Here is a 12,568-nt window from a genome sequence, read left to right as displayed (position 1 = left end):
TCGTCATTTTTACAAATTAAATATATATTCATGATCCTTAACACATACAAAATATAATAATATCAATAATTCTTCAAACAGAAATAATTATAAAATTATTAAAATTTCTACAGGAACTCTTCTCTACCCATTCCCTCATGTGACTCTACACATAAATCTCCCTTTTTCCCCCGTACCTGGATAAATAGCAATTAAAACTAAAATAGAGATCTCTTGGTCTCCTCCTCTAAATGCCCCTCGGTCTTCAGAGAGTGTAGAAGGGATAGAAGAGAATATAGAAGAAAGAAGCCAGAACTAAAAGAAGTCAGAATTGAAAAATATGATTTTGGGAGTGCTAGAGCACTCAATTTATAGGCATCAGGATTCGCGGAACAGCCCGTTTCAAATTCAGAACGGCCCGTTCTGAAATCTCACATCATGTGTAAAATTCACATCCAAAATGGCCTATTCTCAAACCAAAACAACCCATATTTGGAACGGTCCGTTCTCATCTCTGGAACGGCCCGTTCTCATCTTTGGAACGCCCCGTTCCAATCTATGGTTATAGGCCATTTTGGTGGTTTACAACGGCTCGTTCCAGTTTGGGAACGGCCCGTTCTAGGCTACTAAAAATAGGTCTTTTTAGTAGTTTAGAACGGCCCGTTCCAATTTAGGAACGACCCATTCTGGGCTACTAAATCACCCCTAAAAATTACTAAATTACCCTTAATAAAAGCATAAAAATTAGGGTGTTACACCAAGGGAGAATATCCTTTGAAGAGAGAAGTGGACGTTTATGGGTGAAGGATTTTGGGCGTGAAGGTGGAATGCTCTCAACGCAGGTTGGCTCACTCCAAAATGAAGATGGAGGCCACTCTAGGTTTCCTACTCTCCAAGGGTGGAGATAGGAAAAGGTTAGCCGAATTAACCTAGGGACTAAGGATAGGATGTCGAGACATAAAATGCTCACTCAATATCAATATAATCCAAAATGTTTACATGAGGTGAGGCATAGGTTCTTTATAAGTGAGGGTGATCGAAGCCGTATCCGGTCAAATAAATGCAATTAAGTGTAGTACTAGGAAGTGACTCCTAGGTCGTCTCCCAAGGACCGTCTTTTTTACTGTTAAAGGCTTAAACACACAAAATGGGGGGGTTTGGTTCAGATTTTCAGTTGGTGACACAATAAAACGAAATAAAACAGCAATTAAAACGGATTGGTTCCCTGCTCAAATTGCAACTCTTTTATCCCTGGTTCTCAAAAGATTACTCTATTAACCACTTAACCCTTGTTCCATCCGAGTTAACCAACTAAGCGAAGATTAACCCAAGATTTCCCTACACGAATTAAGCAAACGTATACAACATCAACCTCTTCACACAGATTAAGCAACTGTGGCATTGAGCACAACCCATTAAGCATGGACACTCATACAGAGGTTAAATGAAGAAGACAAAGCAGAACAGAGATAAACATACATAACTGAACCTCAAACAGAGATTGCAATCTGCTCAAGGAGCCAACCCAGGGGTTTTTAGCCTTCCATTAAGATGGAACAGAAACGAAAATAATACAAACAGAAACGAAAATGGAACAGAAACTGGAAACGAAACTGGAAACGGAAATGGAAACGAAAGTATTTATTCAATGCAAATGGTTTAGTTCAGATACAAAAATGCATATATAAAGAGAAGAAGGAAGTAAAACGAAAATGGCAGCTAAAGAGAGCAAAACGTCAAACAGAAGAACAAAGAGAGAAGCCAAAAACGTCTCAGCCAGAACAAGAGAGAAAAACGTGAGAGCCACTCCTGGAGACAAAACGTGAATGAATGAGAGGGGAGGCTACTGTTCACGTAGTCACCTCAGCCCCTTCATTTAGTGGCTGCCATGTCAGCCCTACACTAGCCCTAGGGTCCTATCAGCAAAAAAATATGAATTGGGCCCAATAAAATACAAGTCTGACCCACTACATTAAAATGGACTAAAAAAAACTGAAAATAAATGTTGAGGTGGAAAATGGTGCAGCAGTGACATGGCAGATGATGTGGCAGCTCCACTTGAAGTCCAGAAAATAATTCCAAGCCCGAATAATTATTAAACTGCCCTGAAAATAAAATTTTGGAATAATTAGATTCAGAAAATTCAAATTAGTTAAAATATGAATTACCGGTCCAATTAAAGCCCAAATAGAAAACAATGGAGATAATCAACAGTTAAGCGCAAATCAGAGATTAAAATAAGTACAGAAAGGTAAGAAAATAGGGGAAAATAATGACTCATCAGAGGGTGAGCTCAAAAACCTAGGGGGGTGACGGCTAGGTTATCATTTGGGTGATCATTCCTTACCTAAATGGGAAGGAAATACAACCTAAATGAAAACCAAATAAACCCTAAAAGTGCCACCCACCTTACCTTAAAAATGGCACCTTTTAGGGTTAAGTTAGGCTATACCTAGGTTCATAATGGGAGAATGCAACCTAGGTGCCCTTTCCACTTGGGTCAATGCTTCTCCTTAGCCTAAAAGGTCCATCATTGTCATGGACACATTTATACTCTTAGAAAAAAATAAAGCCTTATCTTCTAAGTGCCCCCCAAAATACAAGGGAAAAATAGGAAATACAAAGAAAATAAATTCTAAGTCCTAAGCACCCAAAATACAAGGGTAAAAATGGAAGAAAAAATTAAACCTTATACTAATGAAGCTTAGAAGAGTATTAATACTCTATGATCATGAGGAAGGTGTCCTTTGGTGGGTGAGTTCCCTCCTCCTCTCCTACTCTCCTAGCCATGGACCTTGTGATGGGGCCCACATGGTTCTTCAAGGATGGTCCTTCATCACTTCTTGTTATCCACGTTAGGGAGAATCGGTGCCTTCGATGATTAACACTACCTCCATCCCATATGCCAAGGAAAAAGATGTTGCCCCGGCCTATAGGTGTTGAGAGTCCTTTCATGGACCAGGATTTATGCTTCCTTCGTCAACCAAATTGAGTTGAAGTTTTTTGCAAGTCTCTTCTTATGCAATGAGAATCTTATGTAAGACTCTTCTGATCATTTTCTTATCTTTGTGTGTTTTGAGGAAGTGATCTCTTTTTCTACCTTAGACTCAGATAATGCGTTGTAGATGTTTGAAGCTTTGATTAATTTTATTATCTTCGGTCATGTCTGGTTTTTTTGGTTTTTCCTTTTTTTTGTGTCTATGATTGGTTTTAGATTTTAGTGATAGAAAGGAGAAAGGAATGAAATAGAGATTTGTAGAAATGACGTATCTTATTGACGAATGTAAAAACTTATACAAGTCATTATTTTGTTTGAACTCATGACAGTGGGCGAAGGTCATAAGTTGAGCATGAATTTAAGGCAATTTTTTTATGAAAAAGAGAGCCCCATACTCTAATAATCTCTCAACTTTATGTTCCAAGGTTGTTAAGTCAAACAAAGTACATTTCTCAATTCCCACCGAGGTTTTGAAAATGACAAATATAATACATATTGTTACTTCTAACAAGTGCATTAGTGTTTTAGTCGGATAACGAAAAGTTTAAATATTGGAATATGTTCAAGTAAAATCTGACTAGACAAAACATCAGACGATAGGAAGACCGGCATCAAGACTAAGGCTGTTTCAGACTCAAATCAAATACAAAGTCTATAAAAAAGAAGCCTGGAGCATTAGACGCAAATTGGCCAAGGCATCAACATGAAGTGACCATTGGAAAAGTCCAATATAAACGATGAAGTTATTACTTCGACACCTAGACAAAAAGGGTAGTCAAAATCAGGCGTGGTATCTTGTTACTAGACAATGTCCAGAATGCTGAAGCACGTCTGAAGTCCACTAATCACATTGAAAGGAATTATACAAGAAGCACAAAAGGACATCATCGAAAATGAAAATTAGGGCAAGCATGGATTCACAAGTCAAAGCTGAGTGTGTCAGAGAAATGACACCTACTTTTTAGGAAAAGACAGCACTGCAACAGCTAAACTGACGGAAAAGTACAAATATACCTAGACCATGATTGGAGTCAGATATAGAAGAAATCAACTACACAGAAAAGCTCCACAAATACAAGCAAACATTTAATGCAAGGATCAAATGCATTAAATGAGAAGATCTACATGAACATGAACGAAGCCTTCATCTGCATCAAGAAAAAAGATTATGCTCCAACGGCCAAATTCAAATTTAAACAACGGGCAGATTTATCATATGTATATAAACATCAAGACAAAGAAGAAAAAGATAGAGAACAAAAAAGAAATAAATCTTGAAAGACAAAAGTTTCAAAGCTTCAACCATTCTCCTTCAAAAACCACTTCCTATATATCGATGTAGAAACTAAGATAGCTTATCTTAGTGAGTGTTGCCAATAGTTCATCCTCTCTATGAGAGTTACCAAACACTCAGCCACTGTTCTCTGAAAAACTAAGGTTATGCACCTTAGTGAGTGTAGAAATTACCATACCTTCTCTGTGAGAGTTATACAACACTCAAAACCTGTAATTGCTGTAAAGCCTGAAGAGGCTAGTAGAAAGAATACTTGTGAACCAGAAGTGGTTGAGAATACTAGCGATGGTAAGTGAAGCCAACGGGCCAGAAGTGGTCGAGAGTACTTGTAGAACCAGAAGTGGTTAAGAATACTAGCATCGAGTTGACGAGCCAGAAGTGGCTGAGAATACTTGTAATCTTGTGTGATTAGTGAAACCCTTCTGCGGAAGGAAACTGGACATAGCTCAGATTGAGTGAACCAGTATAACTGTCTATGCATTCTCTTTTCTTTTCAGCATTTCATACTCTGCACCTGATCTACTTTGGTTTTCAGCAAAGCTTTGGACGAAAGTCTATTTGATTCTATTAAAACTACTTGATCAGACGATAACATTTTTCAAACTGAAAACCTATTTATCTAATCTTCTATATTGAAAACTAGGTTTTGGTAAAACAAAAATCACTAGACGAAAATTTTGCCTAAATCTTTCAACCAAAAATACGCTTGCGAAAATAACTTTAAAATTTTCCTTCGAATCAGAACACACACATTCAACCCCCCTTTTGTGTGTTTTTCTGCTAACTTCAAAGGTCACTCCTTGTCATGCTTGTACAATGGGTGCTTATCGATGGTAGGTGTGTTGATGTCAAATTTCAACCACCCAGAGTCTATAAGTCCTTGCACACGAAATTGTAGGGCCATACATCGCTCCATGGAGTGCCCCGGAGAGTCAGAATGTTAGTCGCACCTTTCCTTAGGTTTGTACCGCGGTGGATAAGGGGGGTCCATCTTCTTCGTTGGAGGAAGTCATACTAACATCGAAGCCTCCAGGGGTTGGTAGTAGTTCTGCGTACGTGGTGGGCATTTTTTCTACTACTTTGTCATCTTTAGGCTTTACCTGTGGAACAGCTTTACTCTTTGGAGCAAAGATGACGGCGTGGACCCCTTCTTCCCTCTTCTTTTCGTAGGTTTTCCTGGGGTCGCAACTCGTCGGAGCCTACCCTATCTTCCCGCTTTTTAAGCCTTGCTCAACCCTCTCACCAATGGTGACTATGTCGGCAAAAAGGGTCGAAGTGTTCCCTATCATCTTGTCATAATAGGGTCCACTTAAAGAGTTGATGAACATTGTCACCATCTCCTTCTTAGATAATGAAGGCTCTATTTGCGCAGCCAATTCTCTCCATCTCTACGTATAGGTTTTGAAGAACTCATCGCCCTTCTTGCTCAAGCCTTGTAAATCAAACCTATCAGGAATTAGGTCAATGTTGTACTTGTATCGACGGAGAAAAGCGTCGACTAATTGTTTCCATGTCTGGATCTTCCCTCCATCCAACTGCATGTACCAGTTGAGAGTAGCATCTAAAAGGCTTCTCCTCCATAGAAAGCCTTGGAAAAGCTTGAGAAGAATCAAGGAGCCAAAGATCTAGGGAGAAACTTGAAGAGGAATCAACATCAATTTGGTTCCACTACAAGTTTTCCATCACCTTTGCTTGCTTCTCCCCCCATATAAAAGGCACATCCTTCTTGACCAACTCATTAAGAGGAGATGCAATGGTGGAGAAGTCCTTAACAGACCTCCTATAGAAGCTTGCTAAGCCATGAAAACACCTAATGTCTCCCACACTCTTAGGCGTAGGCCACTCTTGAATGGCCTTGACTTTTTTGGGGTCAACCTTAACCCCTTCTTTGCCAACTATAAAACCTAAGAAGTTCACATTTTCTTGGCAAAAGGTGCACTTCTCTAAGTTAGCATAGAGATGATTGTCCCTAAGAATGAGTAAGACATCTCTAAGGTGTCGTAAATGGTCCTTAAGGCTTTTACTATAGATAAGGATATCATCAAAATAAACAACTACAAACCTACCTATACAATCCCTTAAGACATGATTCATCAATCTCATAATCGTGCTAGGAGCATTGGTCAAGCCAAAAGGCATGACTAACCACTCATATATTCCAAACTTGGTCTTAAAAGCGGTTTTCCATTCATCTCCTTCTTTAATCCTTATTTGGTGATAACCACTCTTAAGATCAATTTTAGAAAATATGAGTGCTCCATGCAACTCATCTAACGTGTCATCTAGTTTAGGGATTGGATGCCTATATTTAGCAGTAATATTATTAATGGCTCTAAAATATGTGCACATTCTCTAAGTTCCATCCTTCTTTGGAACTAAAAGAACAGGCACAACACAAGGGCTTAGGCTCTTTTGAACCCATCCTTTCTTCATCAAATTTTCAACTTGGGTCTCAATTTCATTTGTTTCTTGGGGATTGGTCCTATAGGCAGGCCTATTGGGTAGGCTTGCCCTAGGGACCAAGTCAATTTGATGTTCTATTCCCCTTAAAGGGGAAGTCCACTTGGAACTTCTTTGTGAAATAGGTTATCGAATTCTTTTAAAAGATTTTGTATCCCCTTAGGTAGAGACTCAAGTTCAAAACTTGTGGCAGCAAGTGTCTCTTTAACATAGAGAAGGTAAAGAGGTTGTTCAACTAGAAGACATTATTTTATTGAATGATTTATTAAAAATTGACTTCTAGGAACTAACTTCCTTGGAAGGGACACTACCTTCCAACTTTATAAGCTTCTCTTCCTCTTTTTCAAGACGCAGGAGGTTTTTTTTTTCTACCTTCTTTTTTTTCTTCCTCAAATTTCTTTTTCATAAATATTTGATCCTCCAACACTTGGGAAGGTGTAAGAGGAATCAAAGAATGTTTCTTGCCTAGATGGACTAGGCGGATTTTGTTGGTCATGCCATCATGAATGGCCTTCCTATCATGTTGCCAAGGTCTTCCAAGTAAAATGTGGCTTGTATCCCTTGGAATGACATCACATAAAACTTCATCTTTATACTTTCCAATGGAGAAAGGAACATTTACTTGGTCTTTAACTTCTATAGGACCATCCTCATTAAGCCATTGAAGTTTATAAGATTTAGGATGGGCTATAGTAGTTAAGTTAAGCTTATCAACCAACCTTTGACTTACAAAATTATCACAAGATCCACTATCAATAATGAGAGAACATGTTTTCTTAAAAATTTTGCATCTTGAATGAAAAAGGTTCTCTCTTTGTGATTGATCTTGTTCCTTTGGTTGGTTGGTAAGTAACCTTTGAGCAATTAATAGGTCACCTTCACATGGTGCTTCCTCACTAGAACTAAGGCTTTCATCTTCTTCATTTGAGGCGGATGAAGAAAATGAAGTGTTTTCCTCACTTAGGATTTCATTACCCCTAATGATCATGGTTTTCTTTGTGGGGCATTGGGAAGCTATATGTCCCCTCCCTAAGCATTTCGAGCACTAAATGGATCTAGTCCTAGTTTCATTGGAAGGCTTTTCTTTTTGTTTTTCTTTTATTGGTCTTTTTTTGAATAGGAAGAATGACCCTTCTTCTTGAAGTCCTTTCTAGGGTATGAGGTCGATTCCTTCCTAAGGGTAGGCTTTCTCCTAAGTTGTTGTTCTACTCTCACACAAAGTTGAACTAATTCATTAAGGTCTTTGTAGGTAGTAGTTCAACCTTGTCCCTAATCTTTAGGTTTAGACCACTTTGAAACCTAGCAATGGTGGTTCTCTCCTCTTCCCTAATATCGGCTCTCATCATAAGCAACTCTATTTGTTGCCTATATTCCTCCACACTAAGGTTTCTTTGTTAAAGTCTTTCGAGCTTTTCCATTAACTCCATCTCAAAATAAGGAGGAATGTGCCTTCTCCTTGTAGACCCCTAAAATTGTCCGGGTCGGAAATAAAGCTTGAAGACTCTCGAAGACTGAAGGAAGATCAGCCAGAAGGACTCCTGGAAGGCCCTAGGAGGGTTCTCTGTAGGTCTAGAGGTCTTAGAATAGCTCAAAATAAGGAAGTGGAGGGAATGAAGCCCAATACGGCCGTACTGAACTTAATACGGCCGTATTGAAGCTTCAATACGGCCGTAGTGAACTCAATACGGCGTATTGAAGTTTCTGAAACTTCAATACGGCCGTACTGAAATCAATACGGCCGTATTGAAGCTTCAATACAGCCGTATTGAACTCAATACGGCCGTATTGAAATTTCTGAATTTCAATACGGCCGTATTGAACTCAACACGGCCGTATTGAAGTTCAAAAATTTCAATACGGCCGTATTGGTTCTGTAGCCCGTATTGGGCCTGTTCCCTATAAATATGACGTCAATTGGACGTCATTTGACACTTTCACACTGAGTTTTGACTCCCTCCTTGAGTATTCTGGGGTTTTTGAGCAGTGTTCTGCCCTAGAAATCTCTCTGGGAGTCGATCCGACGAAGTTCTGGAATTCCGAGCACTTAGCTTGGAGATTCGAACCTAGTCGAAGGGAAATCCTCCGGATTTCCGTAGTTAAAAGTTTTTAGGAAGGAGCGAGCGAGCTTGTAGAGCGAGGGAACGCCAAAAAGCTTCCCAGTTTTACGAAGTATATAAAAGCACGCTTCAAGAGGTTTCTTTTCTAAAAATCCCTTCTTTTACTGCTTTCTGTGTGCATATTTAAACTGTCATCATGTAGATAGTTAATTTATAATTGCTTAGAATAAATAGGGGTAATTTAGTAATTTTACACTGTTATTTTAGAAATAATCTGTCATAGGGAACCCGAAAGGGGCGCTGTGGGGTGCTAACACCTTCCCCACGCGTAACCGACTCCCTTACCCAACTCTGGTTGTAATGGCCAAAGTTGATTTATAAAATCAATTGCCTTATCCCTTTTTCCAATGTTTTGAGTAAAACATTGGTGGCGACTCCACGAACCCTCCTTTTGCGAAAACCACTAATCCATGGAGGGTCCCGCTTGGGATTAATATGGATTGGTGAGACATTTAATAAATAAATTGGATAAGATCGACAAGGTCTCAGTTTGAGAACAAGTCGTTCTAATAATCCAATACATTTTCAAAACTAAAATAAAAGCGAGCTCGACCGTCTTCGCGACCGCCGAGGCCCGTTTGGGCCGGGTGGCGACAGATGGCGACTCCACTGGGGAAGCTTCGAGAGTCAGTCCCATTTAGTGACAGATTGTTTTTAACAAATAATAGTTAAAAATTACTTCATTACCCCTTGCTTGTATGATAACATGCTTTATATATTTGGCTTTAAATAACTGTTGTTTGTTTAAATTTCCGCAATTGTTTGAAATAAATTGCACACAAACCTTTGCACACAACAGTTCCCTCTATACCCGGGGGCATGAGTGGTAATCCATAGGGAGTGGATGTTAGTACGGCCGGTTGAATGGGTCTATAGGAGCCTACGAGACCGTTGTCGGAAAAACATCACTCAAGGTGATAACCATGAACTCGAGTCCGACAGTGCGTTGGAACTTTCCATCGACTTACAACGAGAGGAATTGGGTCCCTATAATGGGGGCACCTTGGGGGCCTTTGACCAAGTGAGAACAGTTAGATCCTCCTTGAATATGCACTTTTCTGCAGGAGACCCCTACCTCGTGATTCGCTCGTGACTGTTCGTGGATGAGTGAATTGTTTGTGTAAATGCTTATGTGCAATTGTTTGTGCATTAATAAATAACCTCGTGATAAGGTCTAAGAATAATCCCCATGCATGAAAATGTCATGACATGAGAGGAAAAACCAATGTGTGAAAATATAATAAAAGTAAGGAGCATAGGCATCATTATCAATAAAACCTCATGCATCTTCATCATCATTTATAGGTTCACTAATACCCTCTCGATGTGAATAAAAGAGACCCGTGACTATTGAGATTCTCCGTTGTGGAGAGATAATAGCCTAGGGAGGGTGATAAACTTTCATCTTAAAAAGGCAGCGCCTCAAAGATGAAAGATTATCAAGCTCACATCAAGAGTGTATTCATATCATAAATAAGCTAATTAGAATAAACATTCATTTTAGAAAGTGGCTGGTCATCTCTCTGTCCTCACACGCGCAAAGAAAATCAAGAAAATGGAAGCGCTAGAGGAACAAAACAAGAAGCTCACGACCGAGCTTTCACAGCTCAAAGAGCAGATGGCGCAAATGTTGGAACTCATGCGTCACCATAACATTCATGGATCTCATCACAGTGACCATGGGTCCCATCATGAGGGAGAGGAGGAGGAGCATGAAGAAGATCCTCCACATGCCATACCTCTTGGGGCTAGAATTATGATCAAAGAGCCCGAGGTTTCAAAAGAACAATTCCACGCCCTAGAGGATCGGTTGAGGGCTATGGAGGGGCATGACTTCGATATTAAAGATGCCGCCGACATGTGTTTAGTGAGGGATATTCAATTCCCTCCCAAATTTAAAGTGCCAGATTTCCCGAGATACGTGGGATCGACTTGCCCCAAGAGTCATCTCACCATGTACTGCCGAAAGATGGCTGCATATGCCACAAACGAAAAGCTCTTGATCCACTGCTTCCAAGAGAGCTTGGCTGATACCGCGCTCAACTGGTATATGCAGCTAGATGGAAATCAAGTATGTACATGGAGGCAGTTGGCCGACGTCTTTCTCAAGCGCTACAAATACAACATCGACCTAACACCTGATAGGTCAGATCTTCAAGCCTTGAGTAAGAAAAATGATGAATCTTTCAAGGCGTACGCCCAACGATGGAGGGAGTTGGCGGCACAGATAGAGCCCCCGCTGTCAGATAAGGAGATGGTGTCCTTATTCATCAACTCGTTGACTGGTCCCTATTACGATAAAATGATAGGGAACACAACGACACTCTTCTCGGACATCATCACCATTGGGGAGAGAGTGGAACAAGGACTTAAAAGTGGGAAGCTGGCTAAGCCTTCCCAATCATATGAAGCTAAGAAGGTCTTCGGGAAGAAGAAAGAGGGAGAAGTCAATGCTATAACCATACCCTCGGCTACTTCCACTTCGAAGTCGGGAAGATCGCAATTCACCCCTGTGAAGAAGTTTGATAAACTTCCGACCACTTATAGCGATCTCCTGCCGAAGCTAGTAGAAGCCAAACTTCTAGCTCATGTTCCACCAAGGAAGATCGACCCACCTTACCCCGATTGGTACAAGCCACAAGACAAATGTTTATACCATTCGGGGGCACCAGGGCATTCAACAGAGAAATGCCTTGCTCTCAAATACAGGGTCCAAGACCTTATTGATGCCGGGTGGGTCACCTTCGATTCGACAGCGCCCGACGTGAGCAAGAATCCTCTGCCAAAGCAGGAGTAGAGAGAAGAACAAGCCACGATAGGGCCCCTTCATATTTCTCTTTTAGGGACTCATGATCAGTACCCGAGATCATGAGAACCTTTTCATGTAAATAAGGGTTTTTGTACAGTTTTAATACATATCAATAAAGAGGCATTTTTCACATTATTCTCTTTTTTGTTCTTTTCTCTCTTTCCTCATTAACATTAATAATTCTAAACCTAAACAGAACCAATAAAATAATTATGTCTGTAATTGTTCGCTCTGACCGGGATCCAAAAGTTGAGGATGAATGGGTTGAGTTGGACAGTGATGAGGAAACCATTTCTCCGGATCTGCAAAGATTGCTAGATCAAGAAGCTTGTCAAGAGAAATTGGAGACTATAAATTTGGGGCATGGCCGAGAGATAAAAGAGGTCAATATTGGGACCCATATCAGTGATGAAATAAGGACACATGCTTCCGCTATGATTATAATAAAATCATTTCTCATTGCTTCTTTTCTTGCTTATAATAAAATTCTAAACCACATTTTTTAACCCTGTTTGAATAAACATGAATGAGGTTAAAATCATCTTAATAATAATAAACCCACATCATTTTTATGTGGAAGTGTGTGTGACAACTTGGAGCACCTTCCCTTGGCCTTGACAAGTGCCATCATGGATAAAAATAAATCCTTCAAAATAAAAGAAGCTCGGCAGGAAACCCAAAAAGGGGTCTGCGCAAAAATAAGAGCAAAAGACCCGCTAGGAATCCCACAAAAGGGTGACCTAGGCAAAAGTTAGGGTTGCAAAAATGAACAAAAACAAAAGTCCGCTAAAACGCCACAAAAGGGTGTTTTAGGCAAAAATAAGGACAATCAAAAAACAAAAGAAATCCATGATGGTACCATGAACCGAATTCAAAAAGAAAGGTTCAAGAGCAGCTATCCAAGTTGTCAA

This window comes from Cajanus cajan, chromosome 1 (assembly GCF_000230855.2).
Source record: "Cajanus cajan strain Asha chromosome 1, NIPB_CcT2T_4, whole genome shotgun sequence".
NCBI classification, from domain to species: domain Eukaryota; kingdom Viridiplantae; phylum Streptophyta; class Magnoliopsida; order Fabales; family Fabaceae; genus Cajanus; species Cajanus cajan.
This window is presented reverse-complemented; position numbering follows the sequence as displayed.